The sequence below is a fragment of the Lissotriton vulgaris genome, chromosome 2_1 (assembly GCF_964263255.1).
Source record: "Lissotriton vulgaris chromosome 2_1, aLisVul1.2, whole genome shotgun sequence".
In the NCBI taxonomy this organism is placed as follows: Eukaryota; Metazoa; Chordata; class Amphibia; order Caudata; family Salamandridae; genus Lissotriton; species Lissotriton vulgaris.
The window spans coordinates 988,430,440-988,454,859 of NC_141687.1; positions in this window are offsets into that span (position 1 = coordinate 988,430,440).

Below are 24,420 nucleotides of genomic sequence, written 5' to 3' on the forward strand. Positions count from 1 at the left end.
ATGAAAGAAAAGAACATCCTTACTGGGAAATCTTGTTCTAAATATGAGAAAAGATGTGTAGGTACATATAAGAGTATATCATAAAAGATCTCAATCTTTCACTCTATTTAACGGCTTCTACAGCTTCTAAATTTTTTTTATTTTTTTATTTTTGACCATGTTATATCCTAATGTGATGACAAGTAATAGCCTTCTTACCCTATTTAAAGAAGCCTGTAGCTTAATAAGCACGTTTCCATAGAGTTACACTGTTGCTGCAGATGTAGGTGTTTTTACTGCGGGTTTCAAAGGGAAAGCGTACATATTTATTTTTAATCTAAATGGATTACATCTTATTTTGTCCTAAACCTACTACACCTTTTATAAAAAACATTCTTTTTACCTGTGGAGATATTAAATAGAGTAAGGCGGCTATCGTAGGTTCCCGGTGTCTTTGTATCTACACAGGAAAGCGGACAACGAAACTAGCGTCATTACCAAAACGGGTATATTAACTCTCGACACCCTTTCAACGGTATGATAATCATTATTTGTACCTGTTTTTCTGTCACGCAGCGTGTACCGGCTGCAGATGGTGCCCGGTGTCTTTATTTCTATGGCGGGAGCAGAGATACGACTCGCATTAATTGAATGTAAAAAATATTAGAGCTAAATGGTAGCGCACTATAATAGTACTTGGCTTACCGTGATTTAAAAAAAAAAAAAAAATTCTTCATAATAGAACAGCCCGGTTTGGTTTTTATTTTCCCCAGTATAAGCCACTTTAGGTCATTCTCTGCATGTTTGTCATCAATACAGTGCTTGACCATGGGGGCTTGTATAGTCTTAGTTCTTATAGCAGATTTATGCTCCAAATGGTGCATTCTGAATTGTCTCCCAGTCTCCCCAACACAACCTAGATCACAGGAGAATAGAATAAGTCATACAAAGATACTTCTCCGGCACTTTTGTCATGTCATTTAAAATGATGGAGTAATCATTATGTCTCCAATTCTCAGTTGTTATGGCTTTAGTGAAGGCGTGGAATGTGCCACAACTGTGGTTACCATTCACGGGGGTGACACCCATGATAGTACTCTGTCGTGTTCTTTCTTTCTGCTTGAGACGTGAATGCACTTGTTTGTCCCAAAGGTTTGCATTCCTCCCATATGATAACATAGGTCTCTCCAATCTCTGGTCCTCTTCATTTATATTAACACAGGTCCTGCAGAATGCATCTGAGGATGCCCTGAGCCTGGGCCAAGAAATGTGAGGAGCAAACAGTACAAAGGTGTTGTCCTGGCCCAGATGTCCTGCCGGATAATGTCATGGTCCAATCCCAATAAGGAGGCCCAATAACACTGGGGGACCACCAGAGCCCTGTGGTCCCCCTGGCCATGAGCCTTAGACTCACAGTACAGAAGGTTATTCTCCCAGTAAAGTATTGGATTCATCAACAGCTGCTTGAGCCTCAGCCCCTCAAGGGTGGAGCACTCTCTCTGTGTCCTACAGACCTCCTCCCTGGTGGGGCATCCGTCTACTTCTCAACCTGTTGTGGGTCGATTTAGGTTTTCCAATGTATGCCCTTATACGGCCACCATTCGCGTTGCCCATATTTAGGCATAGAAATCCTACCCTTATTTAGGCATTATCCATGCTAACCAAATACAGGCATGGCCACCTACATCCGTCCATCAACGTCACAATGAGTTCTTGGAAAACCAGACTCTTTGTCCTTAGGACTTCCCCTTGCTTGGATTATTGATTTCTCCAAAAACTCATTTATTATGCATGAACATCTATTCATTAGGGGTTCATTCATGATGTTCTTCTGCCCGACTTTTACGTCAATACTGGCATTCCTAAACACCTTCGAGGTATAAATATACCTTCACTTGCCACGGCAAACCACGGTTTGGCTTCCTACTTGCACATCGCGGCTCGCCACGGTAAGTTCGGAAGGAAGTCAAGTCCCCACCTGACGCACTGACCAGACGCTGTCATCCTCCTCGCAGGGAATCCAGCTCCAGTGTTTCTGACTTCCCTTGCGGGGTGTTAGAGATCGAGACCCGGAAAGAGATTCCAACCTCTCTCTAAGGTATGGAGCAGACTAGAACCGAGAGGGACTCTTGGCAACTCTGGCAAAACTATAGCTAGCTGCACTTTAGAAACAGCACCTACTTCTTACCTCATACTACACTTAAGTTAGGTACACTGGGGTAGAACTAACTAGAAGCATCGGATGAGTAGTCACATTTTAGCCTGTGTTATTGATGTATGTATTTTTATGAATATATGTCATAGCTACAAACCATGCTATTGCAGTAATATTTTATCTTACTGCTAACGCTGTACATATTATACTTCGCATTCTGTCTTACGATTGTAGCAGTTCATATCTCTTGCACGAGAAATAAGACTGTTCAATAAACTCTTTTTATTGAAATGCCCGTCTATCTATTTCTGTGTAAACTCTGTAGAAACGAAGCATGCACGATTGACTGAGTGAAACTGTTATCTATTGTTTCCTCGATTCTGAGACTGTTCCGAATCTAAGGGAAACAAAGTTGTCATGTTTATGCGGTTGTCAGAAATTAATCCCTTCTAGTTTATTCAAGAAGTTTCTAGTGACCTCTGAGTTAGCTGGCACACACAAGTAATTAATTTTAATGTACTCGATAGAGACATACTGACCTCAGTCCTATGTCAAATTTATAGTGTATATTATTCCAATGTGCAGAGACTATCAGGGATATAGTAACTACACTACAAACCAGTAACCTAGGGCAGAACACCCGGAGTAGTAAAGTCTTCTTCAGTGGACTCTGGGGTGGCATCAGCCGATTCCCTATCCATCTCTCCGAAGGTACATTCTGAAGCGGGTTTTCCTTGTCCTCTCCCCCTCTTAGCAGAGGGCTGGGTTATTGTTCCAGACTCCAGGCCCTTCTGGCTCCCTTCTTGGGCAGTCATGGACTTTAAGGTTGCACAGGTCCAGTCGGGTAAACCCAACATTTGCACATGAGCCCAGAGCTCCACTTCCTTCCAGATAGTGTGCTCCAGGTCATCAACCAATAGACAAGCCACTGGCCTGGCGGGACTCATGGCAACATTCAAAAGGCCCGAAATCCCCCATCCAAATGGCACCTGGGCCACTGGGAAAAGACCCTCTTTATTGTCAGCTGGTACCACCTGGTAAATTGCTTTGGGAATAACCTACTCTGGAGAGAGCAGCTGACTCCTTACCATAGTCATGTGTGCCCATGGGCAGAGCCTCTACCCCCTTCCCATTGATAGTGAGCCTTTGCCTATACACTGCTGTATTATCAGGTACTTGGATCCTGTGAACCATCTCACTGTCACTCAGGGAAACAAACATAACACCACTAAACTCCCCCCAATGCCTAGGACAACCTCTTCTCCCATTACCACACTTGCCACCCCCGGAGCCCTTCATCTAATGGGCGGGGGCACTCACTTTGGACACTTAGGATCTCCTTTGTTGTGTTCATATCAGTTACACTCAATGTACTTAGGTAAGGTAAGGTAAGGTAATTTTATTATGCATAGTTAATTAAAACCAGTGCAAACATTTTACAAAACAGATTAAGTATCATAAAAGAAGTTGTGTCTTTAAAACGTCATTAAAAGAGCAAACAGTAAAAGCCCAATACAAATTTCCAGATGCGTTACTTTTGGGTAAGAGCAGGTGTCATTAAGTTCAAATTAGCGTCTATATGCTGTGTAATGTTTTTTGGCAGTTTCTGCTCAATTAGCGCAAGGAACTTTGCATACCTGCAGTTCAGTTTTGTGTTTGCAGGGTTAAGACAAGCCAGTACTGCTTGCCTTCTAGTGCGAGTTCCTATCTGTTTAAGTTGGTCCTTTAAGAACAGCTGGCGTGCTGGCCTGAACTCTTGGCAGAGGCAAGTCATATGAAGTATGTCGCCCTTCTCTGTATTGCAGAAGGTGCAGGGTTCGTGGCCATTGCTCCTGAGCCATGGTGGCAAATGCTCTCTGGTAGGCAAGACCCCTAGTCTGTATTTCAGAAACTTCAGTTTTATTGTACTTAGGGTCTTTGGCAGCCATCTCTTGTCCGAGTAAGTTTCCTTTTTGGTGCCGGCTTGTGAATTCAAGTCAGACCCTTTTCTCTGCAAACATTTCTGGGGGCTGACAGAAGATTCTTTCTTTTTATCACCCCCTCCTTCTTTTGGAAGGAACCCTGGCTCCATTTTGGGAGTCCCCCAAGTTATCTTTTTGGGCACTCGGGTGCTGGCCGAGGGGTCCACTTTCTCAGCAAGCGTCTGGCAAACAACCAGCATGCTGTCTACCAGGTGTTGGCGTAGAATGGTGAAACAGGTCTCTAGGATGTGCTCCCTCAGAACTTAGTTGTGCAATCCCTCATAATTATTGACCTTACTGCCCAATACCCAACCCCTCATTGCCATACCCGCGTAGTTTAAGAAGTCTACCCAGCTTTGTGTGGTCAGTTTAGAGCTGGCCCTAAACCACTGGTGGTATTTCTCCGGGGTCAGTCCAAACTTATTGGCGGGTAATCAGTCTGGTCTCCCACTTCCCAAATTTGGGCGTCAAGCTAGACAATCAGTTGTCGCTCCGAACTCACATCCTTGGCCTGGCCGGCACCTGCTACGGATTACTGAAAATGCTCCGCAAATTTTTGCCTTTGTTATCTGAGGAGCACAGGAGGATTACAGTGCAGGCTCTGGTCGGTTCGAGGCTAGATTATGCCAATGCTCTTTTTCTCGGCCTTCCTGATTATCTGGTCCAGCGCCTTCAGGTGGTGCAGAACTCTGCTGCCCGGGCGATCTTTGGCCTAGGGAGACGAGCTCGAGCGTCCGGGTTGCTCCAGTCGCTTCATTGGCTCCCCATTAGGAAGAGGATCCAGTTTAAATCCTTGACCCTGATGCATAAAGCTCTGCATGGTTCAGGAGCGGGATATCTGCAGCGGAGACTGACTTTTTATCGTCCAGCTCGTTCCCTCTGCTCGGAAGCTCTTTGCAGAGCGGTGGTTCCACGGGTGAGGAAGGCCCGCGCGGGAGGGCGGTCTTTTGGTTGCAGAGCCCCCCAGCTTTGGAATCGGCTTCCATTTTCTCTTCGGAGTACTGCTAATTTGCTCCAGTTTAGGAGGGGCCTGAAGACCTGGCTTTTTAACTCCTAGTCTGTTTTACTGCCCATTGTTTTTGTTTTGTTCTGTTGTCTGTTTTTAGCTGTGTTGTGTTATTTCAATATGAGTTGAGGGTGGAAAGCGTCGGGACACTCCCTGTGAGTAGCTGTACGCTATACAAAAGCTCAATAACATAACATAACATAACATAACTTCCAGTTTCAGGAGTGTGTCCCTCACGACTGGGGTACTGTACTGCCAAAAACTACCTCCCCAGCTCTCCACAGGACCCTGTGTACTTTGAAAGCCACCTCATAGGCTGCCAACCATTAGCAGATGCCACCCCCCACCTGGTAATCCTGTACAATATCCTTTGGGATTCGATCTCTACTCTCGCTCTTAGACACTGCAGGGGTGTTGACACAGTTACTGCTGTTAAACCCTACTTGTAGAGCTGTAATAGCCAACTCGCTGAGGCTAAGCATATGGGCTATCTTTTTCTCTTCCATGGCTAGTCTGTTTCAGCCAGAGCTTTCTCTTTGTGCAGTTTGGCTAGGAATTGCTCCTTTTCTAATTTTGCAAGGGCTAGTGCCTGCTTCATGGAAGTCCTGGCAAGCACTTACTTTAACTTCATGTCTTCCCTCCTGTCCTCCAGATCCTTGGAGGACAGGCTCCATGAGGAGAAACTGCTGCCAGTTCAAGAGTGGCCCCCCAGGTCTAGAAGAAGAGGGACCTCCCCAATTGGTTGTCCATTAGGGCCCCTCTGGCATTGCTCTGACGCTTCCCTACACTCAGACACTCCTCCACTATTTATTTTCCCCCGGGTTGTGCCTCTGCCCAGGCCCTCAGGGTTTCAAGCATCTTCGGCTTCTTGGCTGTTCCCTTGAAAGCTACCTTATTTGCCTGGCAGACCACCTTGAGCTGTGCCACTGTATATGTTTCCATATTAGCCAGCTCAAACTCTACCTCAGGTTGGCCCTCTGACATGTTAGCGAACTACTGGAAGCAGTATTAGAGATCTATGAGGAACACAAAACAAATCACAGCTCCTTAGCTATTTCCTGGTCTCTTTCAGAGACACCCTAGGGAATAAAGAAACACTTTGCATACGTGAAGTTGTGGCACGCTATTTAGTTACCGTGCAATGCTGTGCAAATGCAAGTCCTGTCCACACTGCTGCAAAAAATGTTTGGAACTGGTACGTTCTGGTTGGCTGAAGTGATGCCCTAGCCAGGCAGAACCTACCACTCTCATCAGGGGAAGGTGATTATTACGCTCAATGTATAACCTGCCCTCACCCTTTTATTTCAAATCCTGTTCATTAGAATTTTCTTAGAGATTGAAACAGAAAGCGTAACATATGCAACATTAGTCAAGGAAAAAACAGCCCAGAGTTACAGATCTCACAGGTAGGTTACAGCTTCGTCACAAGGTCTGTGGCAACTAAACTTTTAAAAAATCAACACAATCATAACATGTTGCAATCAGTCCATCGCATATGAGCATCAATCATCCCTCCTAAGAGAGTAACCTGAAAATGAAACTTAAACATATTTAAAAATGAACAAAACTATGACGTCATGGTGCAAATTATAAGAAGGTGATCACAAGATTGGGGTTAGTGGGGCCTCTACTCGGGTTGCCTTTGCACTGCACAGTGTTCCCATAGCTACTGTGTGATTAGATAAGGAACAAGTTAAGGGCCCTAAGTCTTGGGGCGCAGGCCATCAATGGAAGTCCCTCTGAAAGGTAGCTCACCAGAGGAGACCAAATATAATCGAAGCCTTTCCTGGCATAGTCAACAATGTCGGCCATGCGCTCCAATGCCAACGCCCTCCACAGCCTTGCATGCCATTGGGTTAAAGAAAGTATTTCTTGTTTTTTCCACGCCGCAGCCACTGCCATTTTGGTTGCCCCCAGACAGAGCCTTGAAACAGACCTATCACTCTGTGTTTGGCATTTCAAGGAAGGATCACAAACCCCCAACTACGAGTGTTCCAGAGAGCTGGGAACAGGACAGCCTAAGATAAGTTTAATTTGGGACAGGATTTCTTTCCAGAAATATTGTGTGGAGGGGCAGTCCTACCAGATGTGGTGAAAGTTGCTCAACAGGCCACACCCCCGTCAGCACCTTTCTAACAAGGTGGGCAAAATCGCATGAAGTTTCTAAAGGTTGAGGCACCAATCATGCATAATCTTATAATGCGCCTCCCTACTAAACATGGAGCGATTATATTTCACTATATCCCTACTTACATGTTCCCATTGCTTATCCTCCAAGGGGGTATCCAAAAGTGCGTCCCAGAAGCATTTAAAACATGGGGTCAATTCTGGGCTCAAAGCTTGTATAAGAGCATTTAAGAAGGAGATGCATCCCTTGGAGGTAGACCTAGACTGGGCAAACTTCTCAATGGGGAGCAGATCCCTGGTAGCAGCCAGCCGCACCAAGGGCTGCTGTACCCAATGCTTCAGCTGCAGGTAGTGGTATTCTTCTTTGGGAGTCAATGCAAATTGTGTCCTACATTCTTGAAAGGTGAGGAACTCACCGTTCTCAAATAGATGAGAAATCATGAGACACCCTCCCTCCCTCCAAGCCTCAAAGAATCCCTCCAAGAGTGCAGGGGGGAATGCAGCATTAACCCCTTGCCCTCGGCCGGAATTCCACTCCTGTGCGGCACATTCCGATCGCGGGCGTGGTCATGACGGCCGGGATCCGTCATCAGCACACGAGCACTATGTGCCATGATGGCTCCCGGCGGTCATCAGCATGGAAGGGGTTAAAATGTAAAGGTGTGTAGGGGGATGGAAAGGTCATAAGGTGTAACCTCTTAGTGAGGACATTCCAAACCCTTAAGGTGGTGGAAGTGGGCATGCTAATATACACGTTAAGTGGTCTGTCTTGTTTTGGCTTCCATAAAAGATCCCAGATGGTGTGCCCCATTATTTGTCTGTCTATGTGAAGCTCATGCTTCTCCGAGACCCGTAATGGCCATTCAGTGATTACCCGCAATTGAGCTGCTCAGTAATATGCTTGGAAGTCCGGTAACGCCAGGCCCCCCTCTTTGCGTGGTCTCTTGAGCAGGCTGTAGGGCAGGCGCTCCCTTTTCCCCTGCCAGATACATTTAGTAAGCATTTTTTGGAGCTTCCTGAAGAGACCTTCTTCTACGGGTATAAGCAACCCCTGAAAGAGGTAAAGCAAGCAAGGAAGTACATTCCTTTTGATGGCATTAATCCTGCCCAGCCAGGTGATGTTTGCAATGCTCCATTCACCTACATCAGTTTTCAGCTGGCGGAGAAGGGGCGGGAAGTTAGCTTTATAGAGATCTCGTATACAGGGGGTAAGCTTAACTCCCAGATAGGCGATCTCCTTAGTGGTGCAGCAGAAAGGTGAAACACCTTCCAACCGCCGCTGCTCTTCTTTGGGTAGGGTTAGATTCAGTAAGGACTTAGTTAGTTTATTATTAAATCCTGCAACCCGCTCGAACATCACAAGCTCTTCTTGAATAGCCGGTAGGGAGATCAGAGGTTCTGAGACTGGCAGAAGCACGTCATCGGCAAAAAGTGAAATCTTATGATCATCTGTGCCAATATACCCCATATATCGGGGTTTCCCCAGATCCTGTGGGCCACAGGTTCCATGCTCAAGGCGAAAAAGAAGGGGGATAATGAGCAACCCTGTCATGTCCCGCGGGTCAGGTTAAAAGGAAGGGAAGCAACTCCATTGACCAGGACCCGGAAGCTAGGAAAGTGATAATTGGCATGGATCATCCCTACAAAGGTATCATTGAATCCGAAGTGCTGAAGCACTCTAAACAAAAGAAGTCCATTCCAAGCGATCAAATGCGTTCTCCGTATCTAGCAAGAGAAGCGCTGGTGGGATGTTTTTCTTCTGGGTCTTTTCAATTAAATGGATATTGCTATGCAAATTGTCATGGGTGTGTCAACCCTTAATAAATCCCGATTAGTCTGGGTCTATTAGACCAGGAAGTATTGACTCAAGAAGGTGGCCAGGATTTTGGAGTACATTTTAGCATCGAGGTTTAGGAGAGCTATTGGGCGATAAGAGGAGCAGGCCGTGGGGTCCTTACCTGGCTTAGGAATTACTGCTACAATCATTTCACCCATGGAGGGGGCGACTTGTTGCGTAGAGGCAATGACATTAAATAGAAGAGTTAAGAAGGGGACAAGTTCCGGCACGAAGGTGCAATAGAAATGAGCTGAAAAACCATCCGGCCCTGGTGCTTTCTGGAGTTTAAGTGAGTCAATCGCCTTCTGCACTTCCTCCATGGTTAATGGTTGCACCAAGTCTTCGTTGGAACTAGCGTCTACTTGAGGGCGGTCCAAGGGATCTAAATACCCTGTTTGATTGTGCGTCCGTGGGAATTCCGAGGTGTAAAGAGTACAGAAAAATGTCTCAAATACTGAGCCTTCCCCTCTCTGTCTTATGGGAAATGCTTTCCTTATCGACAATGAGTTTGATATATTCCTTCTCCTGTTTTGCCCATAGTTGATGTGCTCCTAAGGACCCCACTTTGTTCCTTCCCCCATACCCCTTGGTCTGTAGGCAAAAGATGTTTTTCTGCTCTGTTGGTATAAATAGCCTGAAGTTTCCCCTTTAGGGACGGGACTTTCCGCATTGTCTGGACCAAGGAGCTGGACTTATGGGCCTGCTCTGCGGACACTAAATCCCGTTCTAACGTGAGCTGTTCCGCGCATTGCTGTGATCTCAAGGTAGTGACCAACTCGATGCATTTACCTCGGGCTACTGCTTTGAGAGCGCCCCAGGTGATTGCATGGGAAGTAGCCTCCGGGTCATTCTGTTTGATGTATTCCTTAATAGCTTTCCTGAGGTCATCCCAGAGAAGTCTATCCCTGCAGAGGAAGTTGGGGAAATACCAGTGTGCATGCTTTGGGCGCAGGTTTGGCCAAGTGCATGACATCTCTAGGTGGGCATGGTCTGACAGGCAAATCGGGTGGAAGTGTGTTTGCAGCACTGAGGGGAGCAGGGATTGGCTCATTAAAATGTGGTCAATGTGGGAGTAGACTCTGTGAGAGTGGGAGAAGAAAGAATAGTCACAAACTGCGAGATTGGCATCTCTCCATCTTTCCACAATCCCCAAGAGCTTTAGCTGTGACTTACGTGCCGTACCAAAAACCCCTCCCGAAGCGCTCTGTGATTGTGTTGCGTCCATCCTCTGGTCCCAGACAAGATTAAAGTCCCCCAACAGAAGAATATCCCCCTGTGCAAAATTCTCCAAAGACATAAGGAAGGAGAGAATGAAGTCCTGCTGGCCCGTGTTGGGTGCATTGATGACTGCAAATGTGCATGGTCGCCCCCTGAGATCTCCCTGAACCATAAGGAACCTCCTGTTTTTCTCTGTTTTGGTGTCCTGTGCTTGGAAAGAGACCCCTGTATGAAACATCAGTGCCACCCCATTGTGTTTTGAGGAGTGTGAAGATTTAAATATAAGGGATAAGCTTTATGGCACAACCAGTGTGCCTCTGATTTTTTTGGAGTGTATCTCTTGAAGAGCATCCACTTGGACATTGTGATCCTGCAGGTATTTCCAGAAGCAATGGCGCTTCTTTTGGGAGTTCAAGCCCGGGCATTCCAGTTTATAGTCCTGACCGCCATTATTAACTGGATGGTATTTTACCCCCCTGGCAAGAGTATCTGCCTAAATGAGCCCCCCTCGACCCATCTCCTGGCCCGTAAACAATATAAAAAGGCACCATGACATTGAAATAAATTAACTAACCAGAACAAACAGTAAAAACAAGTGTGGAGAGTCCCCCTCCCAGAGGGAAACTCCCAATCAGGATGCACTCGATGAGCGCTACCAGTCCCATTCCCCTAGCCCCTTTATTAGCAAAAATCAAGGCATAGGCTATGTGACAATATACGGCTAATTCTCTTTGATCATGTGGAGGAAGACCCCAGCAGAAAATAAACATATCAAAGAGTCCCAGCGGCACCGCCGATGGCCGAAAAAATGAAGTCCTCTGCATCCACCAACCCCCACTCGGACACCCATTACCGCATCAGAGATAAGACAGTCCCCACATTCACTCACAACAGGCATAGTGCTCCCTTGTGGTCTTGATGACATGGTCTGAGACCGTGGCGTCTTGTAATGCCTATGCACCTGGGCCCTCCTGAGGGCCAAAGCATGCAAGTCCTCCATTCCACCCAGTTCTCACTAGCTTCATCAGGCTGCTCCCAGGGGGAGGAGGCCTGTCACAAGCTTATCTCAAAATAGATGCAAGCACTTCGCTCCATCCAGCCTCTAAGCGTCAACGTAATATTTCAGCAACCAACGCCTCCTATAAGACTTGTGTAGTGCAGCATAGGGTTCACCAGTCAGTAGTTTTACTCTGTGGTTTTCTTACCCCCTGGGCCTATAGTCAATAGCCCCCTACTTGTTGCCTTCGCCAACAAAAAGCCAAAGACTTCTCATGCAACCTCCAATGAACGCCCATGTGGGCCATTGGCTTTGTTCATTAGTCAGCTAGGCCCCCAATCTAGGTCCAAACCATAAGGGCCTCGCTGATTAATGCAATGCAAGTTCTCCGTTCCATCTACACCCTCAGTTGTCTCCTTTAGCTGCCCCCAGATGGTGGGGTTGAGTACCATGTCAGGTGATGCACAGGTTGGTCGTGAGGCCCTCCATGCATGAGCCTATCTTAGACAAGATAGAAGCAAGCCCTTCGCTCCAGCCAGACTCTCATTGTCTGCTTAACGGTTCAGGGTTTCTCTGTCCCCCACGAGACACGTGATGTGCAGCATAGGATTCACTAGTTATGAGCTTCCATTTGTGGCTTTCTTACCCCCTGAGCCCTCTGTTAACCACTAGCCTCCGCCTTTTCGCCTGCACCACTGATCACCTTCTATATCCTGGGAAGAGGTCTTGGTGTGTGAGGAGGAGGTCTCAATTCCTAGTAGGTCCGCAGCTTCTTTCAGTTCCGTGCAGTGCTGATATTTGTTGTCCCATTGGAAGGCTATTCCAAAGGGATATGTACATTGATATCTTGTTAGTTTTTCCCTTAGGAATTCTGTAACCCGGCGGAACTACTGGCATCGTAAAAGCGTGGTCTTTGCCACATCTTGGTAGAGGGCACACGTAGCGTCTTGGAAGGTGATCTTGTCGGTGGCTCTCGCTTTCTGGAGGACTAATTCCTTGATTTTGAATGAGATAAACTTCTCCAGCGGATTGAAGGGCTTTCAATTCTCCCCCGGAAGGCGCGGTCCCCTCTGTGGACCCTCTTGAGCCGAACCTCAGGGCCGTCCTTCCCCAGTACCGAAGAGAACAGGCCCCCCATGAATGCCTCCAGGTCTGGGCCCTCGCAATCTTCTCTTGCTCTAATGTTGTTGCGTCAAAAGCGATTTTCTAAGTCTTCGCACTTAAGCAAGTTAGCTCACAGTTGGCCACTTAGGTCTAACAAGCCTTCTTCCAAGGGAATGAGACGGTCAGCCAGCTCCTAGTATTTTGCCTCAAGGTCCAGTGTTCTGGTGCCCACCAAGTCCACATCGACCATTTTCTCTCTCATCTCCGCTTGGAATGTTTCTAAGGATGCTTCCATATCAGCCTTGATGTCTGCCCGAGTTCCTTTTTGAATTCCCAGAGGGAAGACAGGAGGTCCTCTCTAGTTAGCGTCATGATCCCCATCGGTGATATCACCTCACCACCTGCCGCACCAGCGCCAGTGGTGGAAAAGTAGTTGGAGACCTTGTTGTTGGGGTTCTTTTTGGGTGGCATAGGGTGAACTGCTTCCTGATCAACTCCTGGCCACCCCATCCATCTCGCATAACCAGCATGGAGCGTTCTTGGTCACAGATGAGCCCCAGGCCGCCTCCTTTCCCTCATAGGGGATCTTCTCCAGCCTCTGATCCCACTGTCGCTCTGTCTGCCCAGAGAGTCTCCTTGGTGACTCTGCTGTGCACCATGGCTTGGTAGGGCCCTGGGGCTCCCCTTCAATGCTGAAGCAGCAGGGGGACCTGCCTAATCTCTCACAGAGTACTGCCAGTGATCATCAGTGTAGTGCTTTCCACAGCACAGTGGCCATGTTAGGGTCAGGCACCAGGCAGCCTAAGAACAATCTCACCGGGGCCATCCGGTTCCCCCCCTCCAGTGATTGCTTTGTTGTTGTGGGGCCCTACCTGCCAGCACAACTCAACACTCCGTGTTACTGTGCTTGTTGTGGAAAAGTCATTAGAGCGGTGCCCCCAGGACCCAGTCCATTTCAGCCGCAGCGCATCGGAATCTTCCTGCTGCTTTCTGTGGACACTAAGCCTCTACGCTGCGTCTTGCTAGTAAGGGGGGAAGTGGGCCGCATTTGAGGAGTCGGGTGCCCATAGAATAGGGATCAGCTCCCTTGCTGATTGTTCCTCTGTCAACTCGCCGAGACCGCCATTTTGCGGACTCGGGCCTCAGCAGCAGGGTCTACTCCCACCTCCTCCACCATTACTTTGGGGCTCAGTGAGGCATCTGGGCCAGACAGGGAGTGCCCTCACCTGTTTCTGACAGGCCGCCTGGTCCTCCGGTTCGGCAACAGGAGTTTCGGGCACCTAGGCAACACGCTGCCTGAAATCCACTGCCATTTCCTCCTTCCAACAGCCAAACTCCTGCTTCTCTCAAATGACGACTTCTTCCTCTCTCAGTTGTGATTCAAGGTGCCGCTGGTAAACTTCGTCACCCCCTCAGTGCAGGGGTGCCCCAAGCTTCGACCGTGGTATGTCAGGTATGCCAGGTGGTATGAGAATCCAGGCGACACGCTACTCGAAGACAGCTGGTATGTGAGGTACCATTTTCTGCTTCAGAGCTCCAAACGCCCTCAGCTCTCCAACAGTGGCTACCTCCTTGTTCAGTCATTCTTCATGGCTCCCCAGGCAATCCTTGTCATCCCCTCATGTTTGGGTGCTCCGAGAATCCTCCGGGATGTGTCAGGTATGCCTTATTTTATGAGTTGCTAGGGGGCCTAGGACGGAGCCGATCAGGTTCACGCCTGATCAGCCAATGTTTTTTGGCCATGCCTTCCTCACCCTTTTATAGCTTAGCATTGAGCAGTCAGGCTTATCACAGAGGCATTGTGTAAAGCATTGGCACAGCACTCTCACACAATAAATATACTGAGAGTCACACAAGATACTGCAAGCGTGGTGTATGTTAATAAAGTTTGTATTCAACACATACAGTAATTAACACAACATGTTTATTAAAATGTTAAATAATTATACATCAATTAACACAACATGAACATTATGTATTTCTAGCCATACATCACATTTGGAAATATCATTAGCAGTACTAGACCCAACCGTGTTAAATGACATCAGCAATATGCATATTTGGGAAAGATCCTACTCTACCCCCAGCACTCTTACGCGGTGCGAAACATTGTCAGACCAAAGCCCACCCCGGAAATTACTATTATTTAACACCACACAGTTATAGGATGCAGCCCAAATCACAACAATATCAGAAATGTGTACACACAGATAATGACAACACTTGTAAGTAGCACCGTGGGCCAAGGACGCACTGGTAAAAACCAAAGTCAAACATAATATTTTTTTGGCAAGGAATCAACATGTAATAACAGCCAGTCACTCTCACAAACTCATTCAGCACCAATTTGCGGTACCACAGATATTAGGCAATGTTATGTTCCATATAGGTACCCCAATATAGGCTCAGGTAGTCACTTAACCTTTCACCTATATTCAGTACTGTCCTGAGATGACATGGGGTTTTCTCCGAAAAGCTTAAGCCTCATTCATTATGCATGAGGATTCTTGGAATCACAGCAGGACAGCGGGTCTACCATCTCCTGCATTATAACTATGTATAAGGGTCATTCCTTCCGTCATCCTAGCCCGACATGACACAGCAAGGAATATCCCCAGGGGGTACCACTTTGGGTATATATCCATCATCTCTTGCTGAGATTGTTAGAGGAAAAAAGGACTTCCATGCTGACACACTGATGCGAGACGCTGAGGCTCCTGCAGGCAGACACTCCAGCTCGCAGTGGTCTGACATCCCTTGCGGAGTGTCCATCTTGAGACCAAGACGGGGTCCTGCAGTTTCTCACTTCAGGTAATAGGGTTGACTTTATCCTGGAGGGATTCTTGGCCTTTACACCCACCTACATGCTAGGTACATTCAGGTACATCTAGTTAGGGACGCATTGTAGGAGTACCCATTTATTATTGTCATGTATTTTATATACTTGCCTGTATTCATTGCTTTAGCACAATGGTAGACCTCTATCATCCTTTACTCTGTTAGTGCTTATAATCATTTATACCTGTTACTGTGTAATGGTTGTTTCAGCACACCTATTTTACACTAGAATGACGCTGGTTCAATAAATGCTTATTGAAAAACGTCCCCATTGTTTATTCTGTTTATCTCTCTGAGACAAAGTGAGCAAGAGTGACTGAGCAAAAAGGAGTACACTGTTTCCACGATCCCTGATGGGACAGGGTTGTCATGTTCGATAGTTACCAAGAACTATTCTCTCCTTGGTAAAGAGTGGTTTCTAGTGACACTGCGGGTATACAGGCTAACATATTCCATTTGGGTGTCTAGAATCAGTCGGACTCAAATCGTACAGTATATGTTGTCTAAACACGCAGATCCTATATAGATTTATAGGAACTAGAGGACAGCAGGACTATATGGAGCACACTCATACATGCACATAGCACGATAATACAGTGCACTGATATCCGGTTGGTCAGTTGATAATGCACATGCAGACCCGGCAGCCCAAGCCCTCCTCCAGCAGTCAGCTAACCCTGACCATTCTACACCCACAGACTGGAGATAAAGAACACCTTCCCCCAGATCTTAGGCTGATTGAGGCCAGAGGCACACTTAATCAGTGTCACAGGGAAGAAGGTGAGGGTAGGTCTCAGGGTTAATTAGGTGGCAGTCTGCAAATGGGGGTTTGGCCACTTCTCAGGAAGTTCATCCAAGGTATGTGGAACAGAAGCCGGCTGAAGGTGATAGTTGTTCACTCAAGGGATTCCACACAGTGCCTTCCAGCACCAGCTCTGTTATGAGAAGCACGGGGGTCACGCAGTCTCTAGACACGCTTCCTTTTTAAAAAATTGTTTTTTGATTGGTTTTATGCCCGTGTTATTAGAAGGTTTTCATTGTTACAAATCATAGCAAATTCATCAAAACGTAATACATAGCAGATACAATGGCAAGCTTGATGTTCAAAAGATTAAAAAAAATGCAAAATGCACAAATTAAAAGAAAAGCTCAAAGAATATGTACAATGTGCTAATAACCATTCCGACGGTCTTCTGCAGCCACTTTGTAATAGGAGCCCATATTTTACACCCCAATTCCTTCTTTAGTCATCCTCTCAATTTATATATTACAGATTCCACATTATAGATAGCCAGCATCCTTGATCGCCAATTGATAAACTTAGGGGGATCAGAGCTTATCCATTGAGAAATGATGCATAAGCGGACAATAGCCATTGCGATAAAGAAAAATCTAATTGTAAATCTCGACCTTGCATTCCCTTCAACATTATATCCTACACCCAAAATTACAAGATCACGCGTAATAGTTAGCGAGATTCCTAAGATAGTTGCTGGAAAAGATTCGACTTCCTGCAGGAAAATACCTAACTTAGGGCAGGAGAAAAACATATGAATAGAATCTGCCGCAGGTAGCCCTCACCTATTACAATTGCCTCCTCATCACCCCCCACTTAGCAACCTTTGCTGGAGTATAATAGAGATCGAAAGCGGATATAACACATTGACTTCAAAGACTCCCTGTTATTAAGATCTAATTTGATAACTCCAATGATTCCTTGATATTTATACCTGTCTGACCACACTTGCTTTCCCACTTTGCATTCCAAATAGAGATATAATCTGGGAAAGCTTCCAATAGATTTTGATAAATCTTTAAATCTTCCCTATCAAAGATTTCTTTCTTATTATTTCTATCAAGCATATGTTATCAAAATTTTAATCTATTCCCTGCATGCTTCTCCCTAAGAAGCTATGAATCTGTAAATATTAAAAAAAATCCTGAGGCATAACTCAAATTTTTCCCATAGATCCATAAATGAAACAAGTTGGCCTCCATCAAACAAATCCCCCAGACCAAAAACACAATTTCTCCCCCATCTAAATGTGATATGATCTTGAAAGATTGGTGGAAGGATACCAGAGGCTGAAAATGGAGTATATGCATTTAAATGTGGTATTTTTAATTTTCACCAAATTTGTCTCCAAGCCGAATATGCAGCTTTAAGTACCTTAAATTTGGTCTTCTTATAATAGCCAAGTTCTAATATCCCAACCAGACAGCTGTTAACTTCATTACCCAACCCTATTTCATATATGGTTGGTCTACTAGGTATTGGAATTTCAGCATTGGTCCAGACTAAAAAAATCCCCATATGTTCTAGCATTGATGCCCAATAATACAGAAGAAAATGAGGCATTGCCCATCCTCCTCGCTGTCTCGGAAGGGTCATCCATTTTAGCGCTCTTCTTGGTCTGTGGTACCCTCAAAGGAATCTGGAACACATCCTTTATACCCTTGCTTGGCACAATCTAGAAAACTCTTGAGGAATAGTCTTGAACATATATAAATATTTGGGAAGGATCAGCATTTTTATAACATTGCTTTGTCCATATAAAGAGAGATGTAGATGATCTAGGCTCTCCAATTTCCTATTAACCGCATCTATCACTGGTAAGATGTTCCGTGCAGGAATTTGATCTACTACAACTGTGATCTTAATTCCCAAATAAGTTGCTTCAGAGACAATTGGGAGGTTCACAAGGTTCATAGTATGTGAATAAAGGATCTGGGTTTGTCCACATTTAATTTGTAGCCTGAGAAGATACCAAACCATTCTGCCAGAGTCTTCACTGCCGGATATGCCAGAGAAGCATCAGTGGTAAGTATCACAATATCATCGGCATATGCCAGTGTTCTATACTCCATATTACAAAGTCTGATTGGGTTGATATTCATATTCAAATCTAATTTATTAAGAAACGGATCAATGTATAATACAAAAAGCAGAGGGGAACATGGGCACCCCTGCTGGGTACCTCTACTAGTGCTAAATGATCTTGGTTCCTGTCCTGAAATGCGGCTAACAGCTTCCGGAGATAAATAAAGAGCCTTAACTGCTTGACTAAATTCAGTGCAGAGCCCCTTCCATTGTAGGACATACCATAAAAACCTCCAGGAGACTCTGTCAAATGCTTTTTCAGCGTCCAACAGGATCACCCCTATTGGAGACTTCGTTGCCTGAGCCCAATCCATTAGAGCAATAACACTCCTAACATGATCGCTTGTATCCCTTCCTGGGATGAAAACATGCTGGTGAATTGATTGGATTGGAGTGAATTGGTAGTAATAACTTTTCCTAGATGACAGGCTAATATTTTAGAAAAGATCTTGCTACAGCAACTGATAAGTGAGATGGGTCTATAAGTGGTCTTTCGCCAAGAGTCTGGGATAGAGCCCTTTTGAGCAGACCGAAATAGGGTTATAATATATTGTGACAGTGACTGCCGAAACGTCCTGAAAAATTCCAAAAGGAATACCATCAGGACCGACCGCCTTGCCAGTAGCTAGGGACATTATAGCCTCCTCCAATTCTTCCCATGCAATCAGTGCTGCAAAAATCTCATTTTGATCATGTGTGACCTTAGTTGTCTCTAGATCTGAAAAGAATTACTGCCTGACATCTTCCCCTCCTGTAGCCTCACCTTCTGTATGCAATTGATTATAATATCTATGAAATACATTCAAAATTTCAATTGGAGAATCCTGTATCCGACCTAAATGGTCTTTAATGTCTGAAATTCGATTTTCCACTTTCCTCTGTTGCAGCCACTTTGCTAATACCCTACCTGTATTATCCCTAACTTCATATATTTTGGCCCTGTAGCCCATATATTTAGCAGCTGGTTCCTCCTCAAAATATTGATGGATTTTCACTATGATAATAGCGATAGTCTTTTGGGATCCGTCTACATTTAGCCCCCTTTCTATTTTCCTCATAAGCTCGATTTCAGCTACCCTCAGCTGTTCAATCCAACCTCTAATCTCCCCTAATATTGTCTTCTGATGATATATAGAAAAGCTAAGAGTCTCACTATGTAGCCCAGCCTTAAAGGCATCTCAGACCATAGAATCAGAGGCAGTAGTCCTATTGATCCTAAAAATTCCCCAATCCAACCGGCTATATGAGCACAATATGCCTGATCCAATAAAAGTTTTCTTTCAAAGGTCCAAGATCTCTGTTTTTTAAGATTGGTGCCTTGTGGTAGATCTATTAATATTGAGTTATGATCTGATATGATCCTAGGGGAAATCTCAATTTTAGCAGTTTGATTAGAAACAAAAAAGTAGTCCAAAGGAACTAATTTATTATGGGGAGCTGAATAAAAAGTAAACCCTGAATTATCCTGTCTATGCCTATGCCAGTCATTGACAAGCCCCTGTTCCCTAGTTAAGCCTTGAAGAGCTCTAAAGACTCTCCTTTTCCTTCCCTGATATGGGAGATTTCCAATTAAATCAAAATCACTATCTAGATGGATATTAAAATCTCCACAGAAGATTAAAGGAGGCGGCCAGAGCTCCAATTCTACACTGAAATAGTTCAAAACATCAGGATCGTCTAAGTTAGAGTCATACATAGAGCAAATTGAAAAAGGGGCACCATTAACTATAATTTCTGAAATAACCCAGCGTCCCAAGTTGTCTTAAATTACGAGTTTGCACAATTCAATACCTCGCATTGCCAGATTACCCACCCCTTTAGTTGTTGTGCCATGTTGAGTGCAGGCTAACACCTCGAGACCCAAATCCCTCAGCCAGCCACATTTATCCCAGGGTCTCTTGCACGCTTAACACATCGGCCTGCATACATTTTATGATTTAACTCTCAGGCCTCTCTTTTTCCTATCATTTATGCCGCATATATTCCATGAGACAATACGCATTCTACCCATCATCCCTGTTTCTGAAATCCCCCCTCTCTAATCTTGCCAACCCGCACCAATACCCATCACCACTTAAATTAACCAATTCATTCTTACTTGCATATACAAAAATGCCATTACCATATGTAGCTAAAAGCGATAATTCCATCCTCCTCTTAACCTTCCCCCTACCCTCCCTAGCCCTCCCGCACACCACAACCCTCATCCCCCTCCCCTTGACATCCCAAATGAGGCATAAGGACTTAATTCCTCTGTTATGAAGAGCTGTTAGTCAGCCCTCCCCCTACCCCGCAACCCCCCGATGCAAAAGAGGTTTGAAAAGAAAAAGTTGTATATCCAAACAATAGGATCCGATTATATTGTTTAAGTCAGAGTACCAGTGGCCCAAAAGACAGCTTATAAAAACCATAAAGACTATTGTGTTCTCTTCCCCACCTCAAGTTGATTTCAGAAACTCTTTAGCCACTATTTCAGAAGAAAAAAATTGTGTCTGCACCTTAAATATAACTTTCAGCTTAGCAGGATTTAACAAAAATACCTGTGCCCCTTTTGCCTGAAATAATTAGATAAATTGTCGAAGGTGCCACCTTCTTTCTACTGTGGCCTGGCAAAAATCGGATAGTACAAAAAAATCGCACCCCTCTCCCCCTCTCTTCTTATCCGGTCTAGCCAAGTCATATATTGCTTCACGGGCTAAGAAATTGTTAAGGCAGATCAGAATAGCTCTAGGCCTATCATTAGACTGTCCCTTTTTTGTGTTGATTAAAAGGAAACCAGTGGGCCCTTTGCAGTTCCACTGCCCAGTCCCATTGCGTACGTTCGGGAAATGCTTCCAAAAAAAGTTCCATCACAACTGCTGAACATCAGTCCCCTCTGTGCCTTCTGGAACACCTAAAACCCGCAGGTTATTTCTTCTTGAATGATTCTCAAGCTCAGTCAGCTTCCATATTGTATCATCTTTCTGTGCTTTCAGGGAGAGCTAGCTCATCCTCCAATGTCGAAATTCGAGCCTCGGCCTCTCCAGATCTAGCTACAAAGTCTGAGCATGTCTTTGCAACTCTACGTACTGAATGTTTTAGCTTTTGGACTGCCCCTTGGGTCCGTGACCCCTCTGCCCGGGTCTCTTCCGAGTGGGTCATTATAGTTTGATAAATAGTGGAGAGAGTAATTTCCTGTTGAGCACTTGTATTTGGAACTGAGTCTGTTATAGGGACTCCTCCAGGCACTGCTTCTTGGTTGCTCAGTTTTGGAGAGAAATAATAATTCCAGACCAGAGATCCACTATGATCCAAAACTTTATATACCACAGTTTTGTCTTGTTCCCTATGCTTACGAACAGTTCTGGGGGCTAAGGAGCAATCATCTCCAGTCTCATCCTCCTCCAGCCCTAAACTACTCAAGTCACTTCCATCTTCAGCCCAGTCTTTCCTCGTGCTTTCAACCCCTGAAGAGTTAGAGGGATCAGACAGAGAATAAAACTTGTCCCCCGAGACCCCCTCCTTTGCAAGGCTTATGAGTAGCTGGTCTGCATTTTGTAAAGCCAGGTTACACTAAGGCTGCTGCCAGATTTTTGGTTAGTATTTCCCGTCTCCAGGTCATAAATGTGAGAAAAATTTGTGTCCAAAATGGTTTCTTTATATTGACCAACACATGTTACATCCCTAAAATACAGGACACAGGGCAGGGCACTGTGGCAAACATCTCCCCCTCAGAACCAGTTGGACCCATGAGGCCATCAGAGGATTCCTCCATTCCCTTCGTACACCCCTGAGCCATCCCTTTTCCAGCACTCTCCTTGCTCATATTGTTAGAAAAAATAGATGCAGTACCTTGTGAAAGTGAGAGTATTTCCAGGGGGAGCACCGATGTACTTTTTGCAACATTGTTACTGACAATGTTATCGCCATCCAATGTATCCAAAAAGCTTGCCGTTGTCTTTGCCGTGTTTTTCCTTCTGCCTGCTTTTGCTTTGAACAGAGCAGGGACCGTCTGGCAGCTACAGACGGGGTGCCACCTTTCCCCGCTGAGCCGGGGGGCGAGCCGGAAGCAAACCGTCGTGTACCCGCATTTTCTGTATTCCCGTTGCTAGCCTGCGCGGGGCTCCCAGCACCTGTACCTGAGCCCGCAGGAGGCCCCCGGGTCCTAGTACCCTTAGCAGTGCTCTTAGGAGGCATCGGGAGGATCGGACAGATCAAGCGAGTAACAGCAGCTGTACTTTGTAAGCAGAGGGGACCCGCACAGGTTAGTCTCGAAGGTGCAGGGAACTCCAGTAGCCAAACACAGAGCCTCCAAATCATGCTGCTGTGCAGTCGAGTTCTCTTCCTTTACTCAGTGCATTAGGATGCAGAAAAGAGGGGAGGGAGTAGAGTCAGGGGAGCACCGGCGAGCATCTTACTCGGCCGAACGCATGGCAGACATCTTGACGGCAGTACCCATCTAGACACTCTTCTGATCACTCTCGGAAGCTATCCTTAGCCTCGTCAATTACTCTCACCACCCCAGCCAGGTCTGGGCAGTACTACCTGGTAACACAAAGACGTTGAGGCCGTGTGAGGAGATGGCAGTTAGTCCAGCACACTGAGAACATGAAAGGAACAATCGAGGAATGAGGGGATGAAGCGGGGAGCCTCTTGGATGAAAGGGGCACCCCGTCAGACACACATCAATCAAAGTAGCATCCGGGCAATTCAGGCACTGAGGAATGTGAATCTGCTCCTCTGCACCTCCCTGGAAATGAGACAGATGGCCAGATGTACGACCCTTTCAGTTAGCGCCTCACAATTTGCAACACATTGGGAATTGCAAATTGTGAGGCGCTAAATGAAATGTACAGCAGTGTGTTTACACTGTTTTGTGATTCCCAATAGGGTCACAAATTGTGAGGCTCATTAATAATAATGAGCCTCTTGCAATTTGCGTGCCCATTGTAAATGCCAGCCCTCCCAGGGATGGTGGCCTTCTGGGCTCAGCAGACCACCATGTCTCGGACTGCTTTTTAATAAAGCAGCTTTCTTTTTTTAAATGCAGCCCGTTTTCCGTAAAGAAAAATAGGATGCATTAAAAAAAAACGTTTTTGTTTCATTTTTTGAGGGCAAGCAGAGGTCCCTGGGACTACTGCCTGCCCTTAAAAAATAATTTTGCATGCATTTGCAAGGGGAAGAAGTCCCCTGGGGACCCCTTCCCATTTGCAAATGCATTACCACCTACTTGAAGAAGGTGGTTATTGCGGGTTTTGCGACCACAATTGCAGTTGCAGTTGCAAAACTTAGGACATTGTTTTGAGACTCGCTATTACAAAGGGAACGCCCCTTCCAAATAGCAAGTCGCCAAACCTATTTAGCGAGTTGGAAAAAAATTGTGACTCACTAAATAGTATGTACATGGCCCAATAGGTTTTTGCATGCACAAACGGGTTTGCACATGCAATAAAGGGTCGTACATCTGGTCCAGAATGTCTTGTGTGAGTTGGTGCAAGTCGTACCACAAAATTTAGGTCCCACACACAACAAGTTGCAAATTCTGTATCTTCCTGGAAATGAGGTGCAACATCTGGTGGGCATTGTTCTGAGCTGCACCAGACATTTCCAGTCACACACAATGGAGAGTTGAAAATTCTACACCTCCCAGGAAATAAGGCACAGCATCTGGCACTCGTTGTTCTAAATTGCACTAGACGGTTCCTGTCAAACAGAACTAAGAGTTGCAAATTCCGTACCTCCCTGGAATAGAGGCACAACATCTGGCACTCATTGTTCTGAGGGGCACCAGACTATTCCAGTCATACACAGAGGCAAAAATTTGGCAGTGCCACATGAAGCAGAATACAGCACTACTATGAGGACACCCTCACCTCCAAAAGTCCCAACCTGTGAATCAGACACCTCACGCAATGAGCATGCAGTTGATGTGTCGTACAAGAGAGATACAGCATGATCAACAAAGTGGACCGCTGAATCCTCTCACCACCAACAAGATGTTTATGCACATTGAGGCCCCACAATGCAGGGATACAATCCTTAGTTGCGAGCAGTACTTTTTGGGGCTCCTCACAAGATAAACTGGTCTCCAGGCACAATTCTAAGTTCCATGCTCACACCCCACTACTAGTTGGGATCCATCAGACAATGTGGGCACTTAAGAGGACACCACTCTCCAGGAATCACAGCTAGATTGTGTGGGTCCTTCGCAGGAGGTCTTTGATGTTCCTGAGACCTCCACCAGGAAACAAGAAGCAAGCCAACAAGCTCTTGGAGAGCACACTTTCCGGTACCACACAGCAGCAGGTAGTCAGCCCAGGCCCGCCACTATTAAGGAA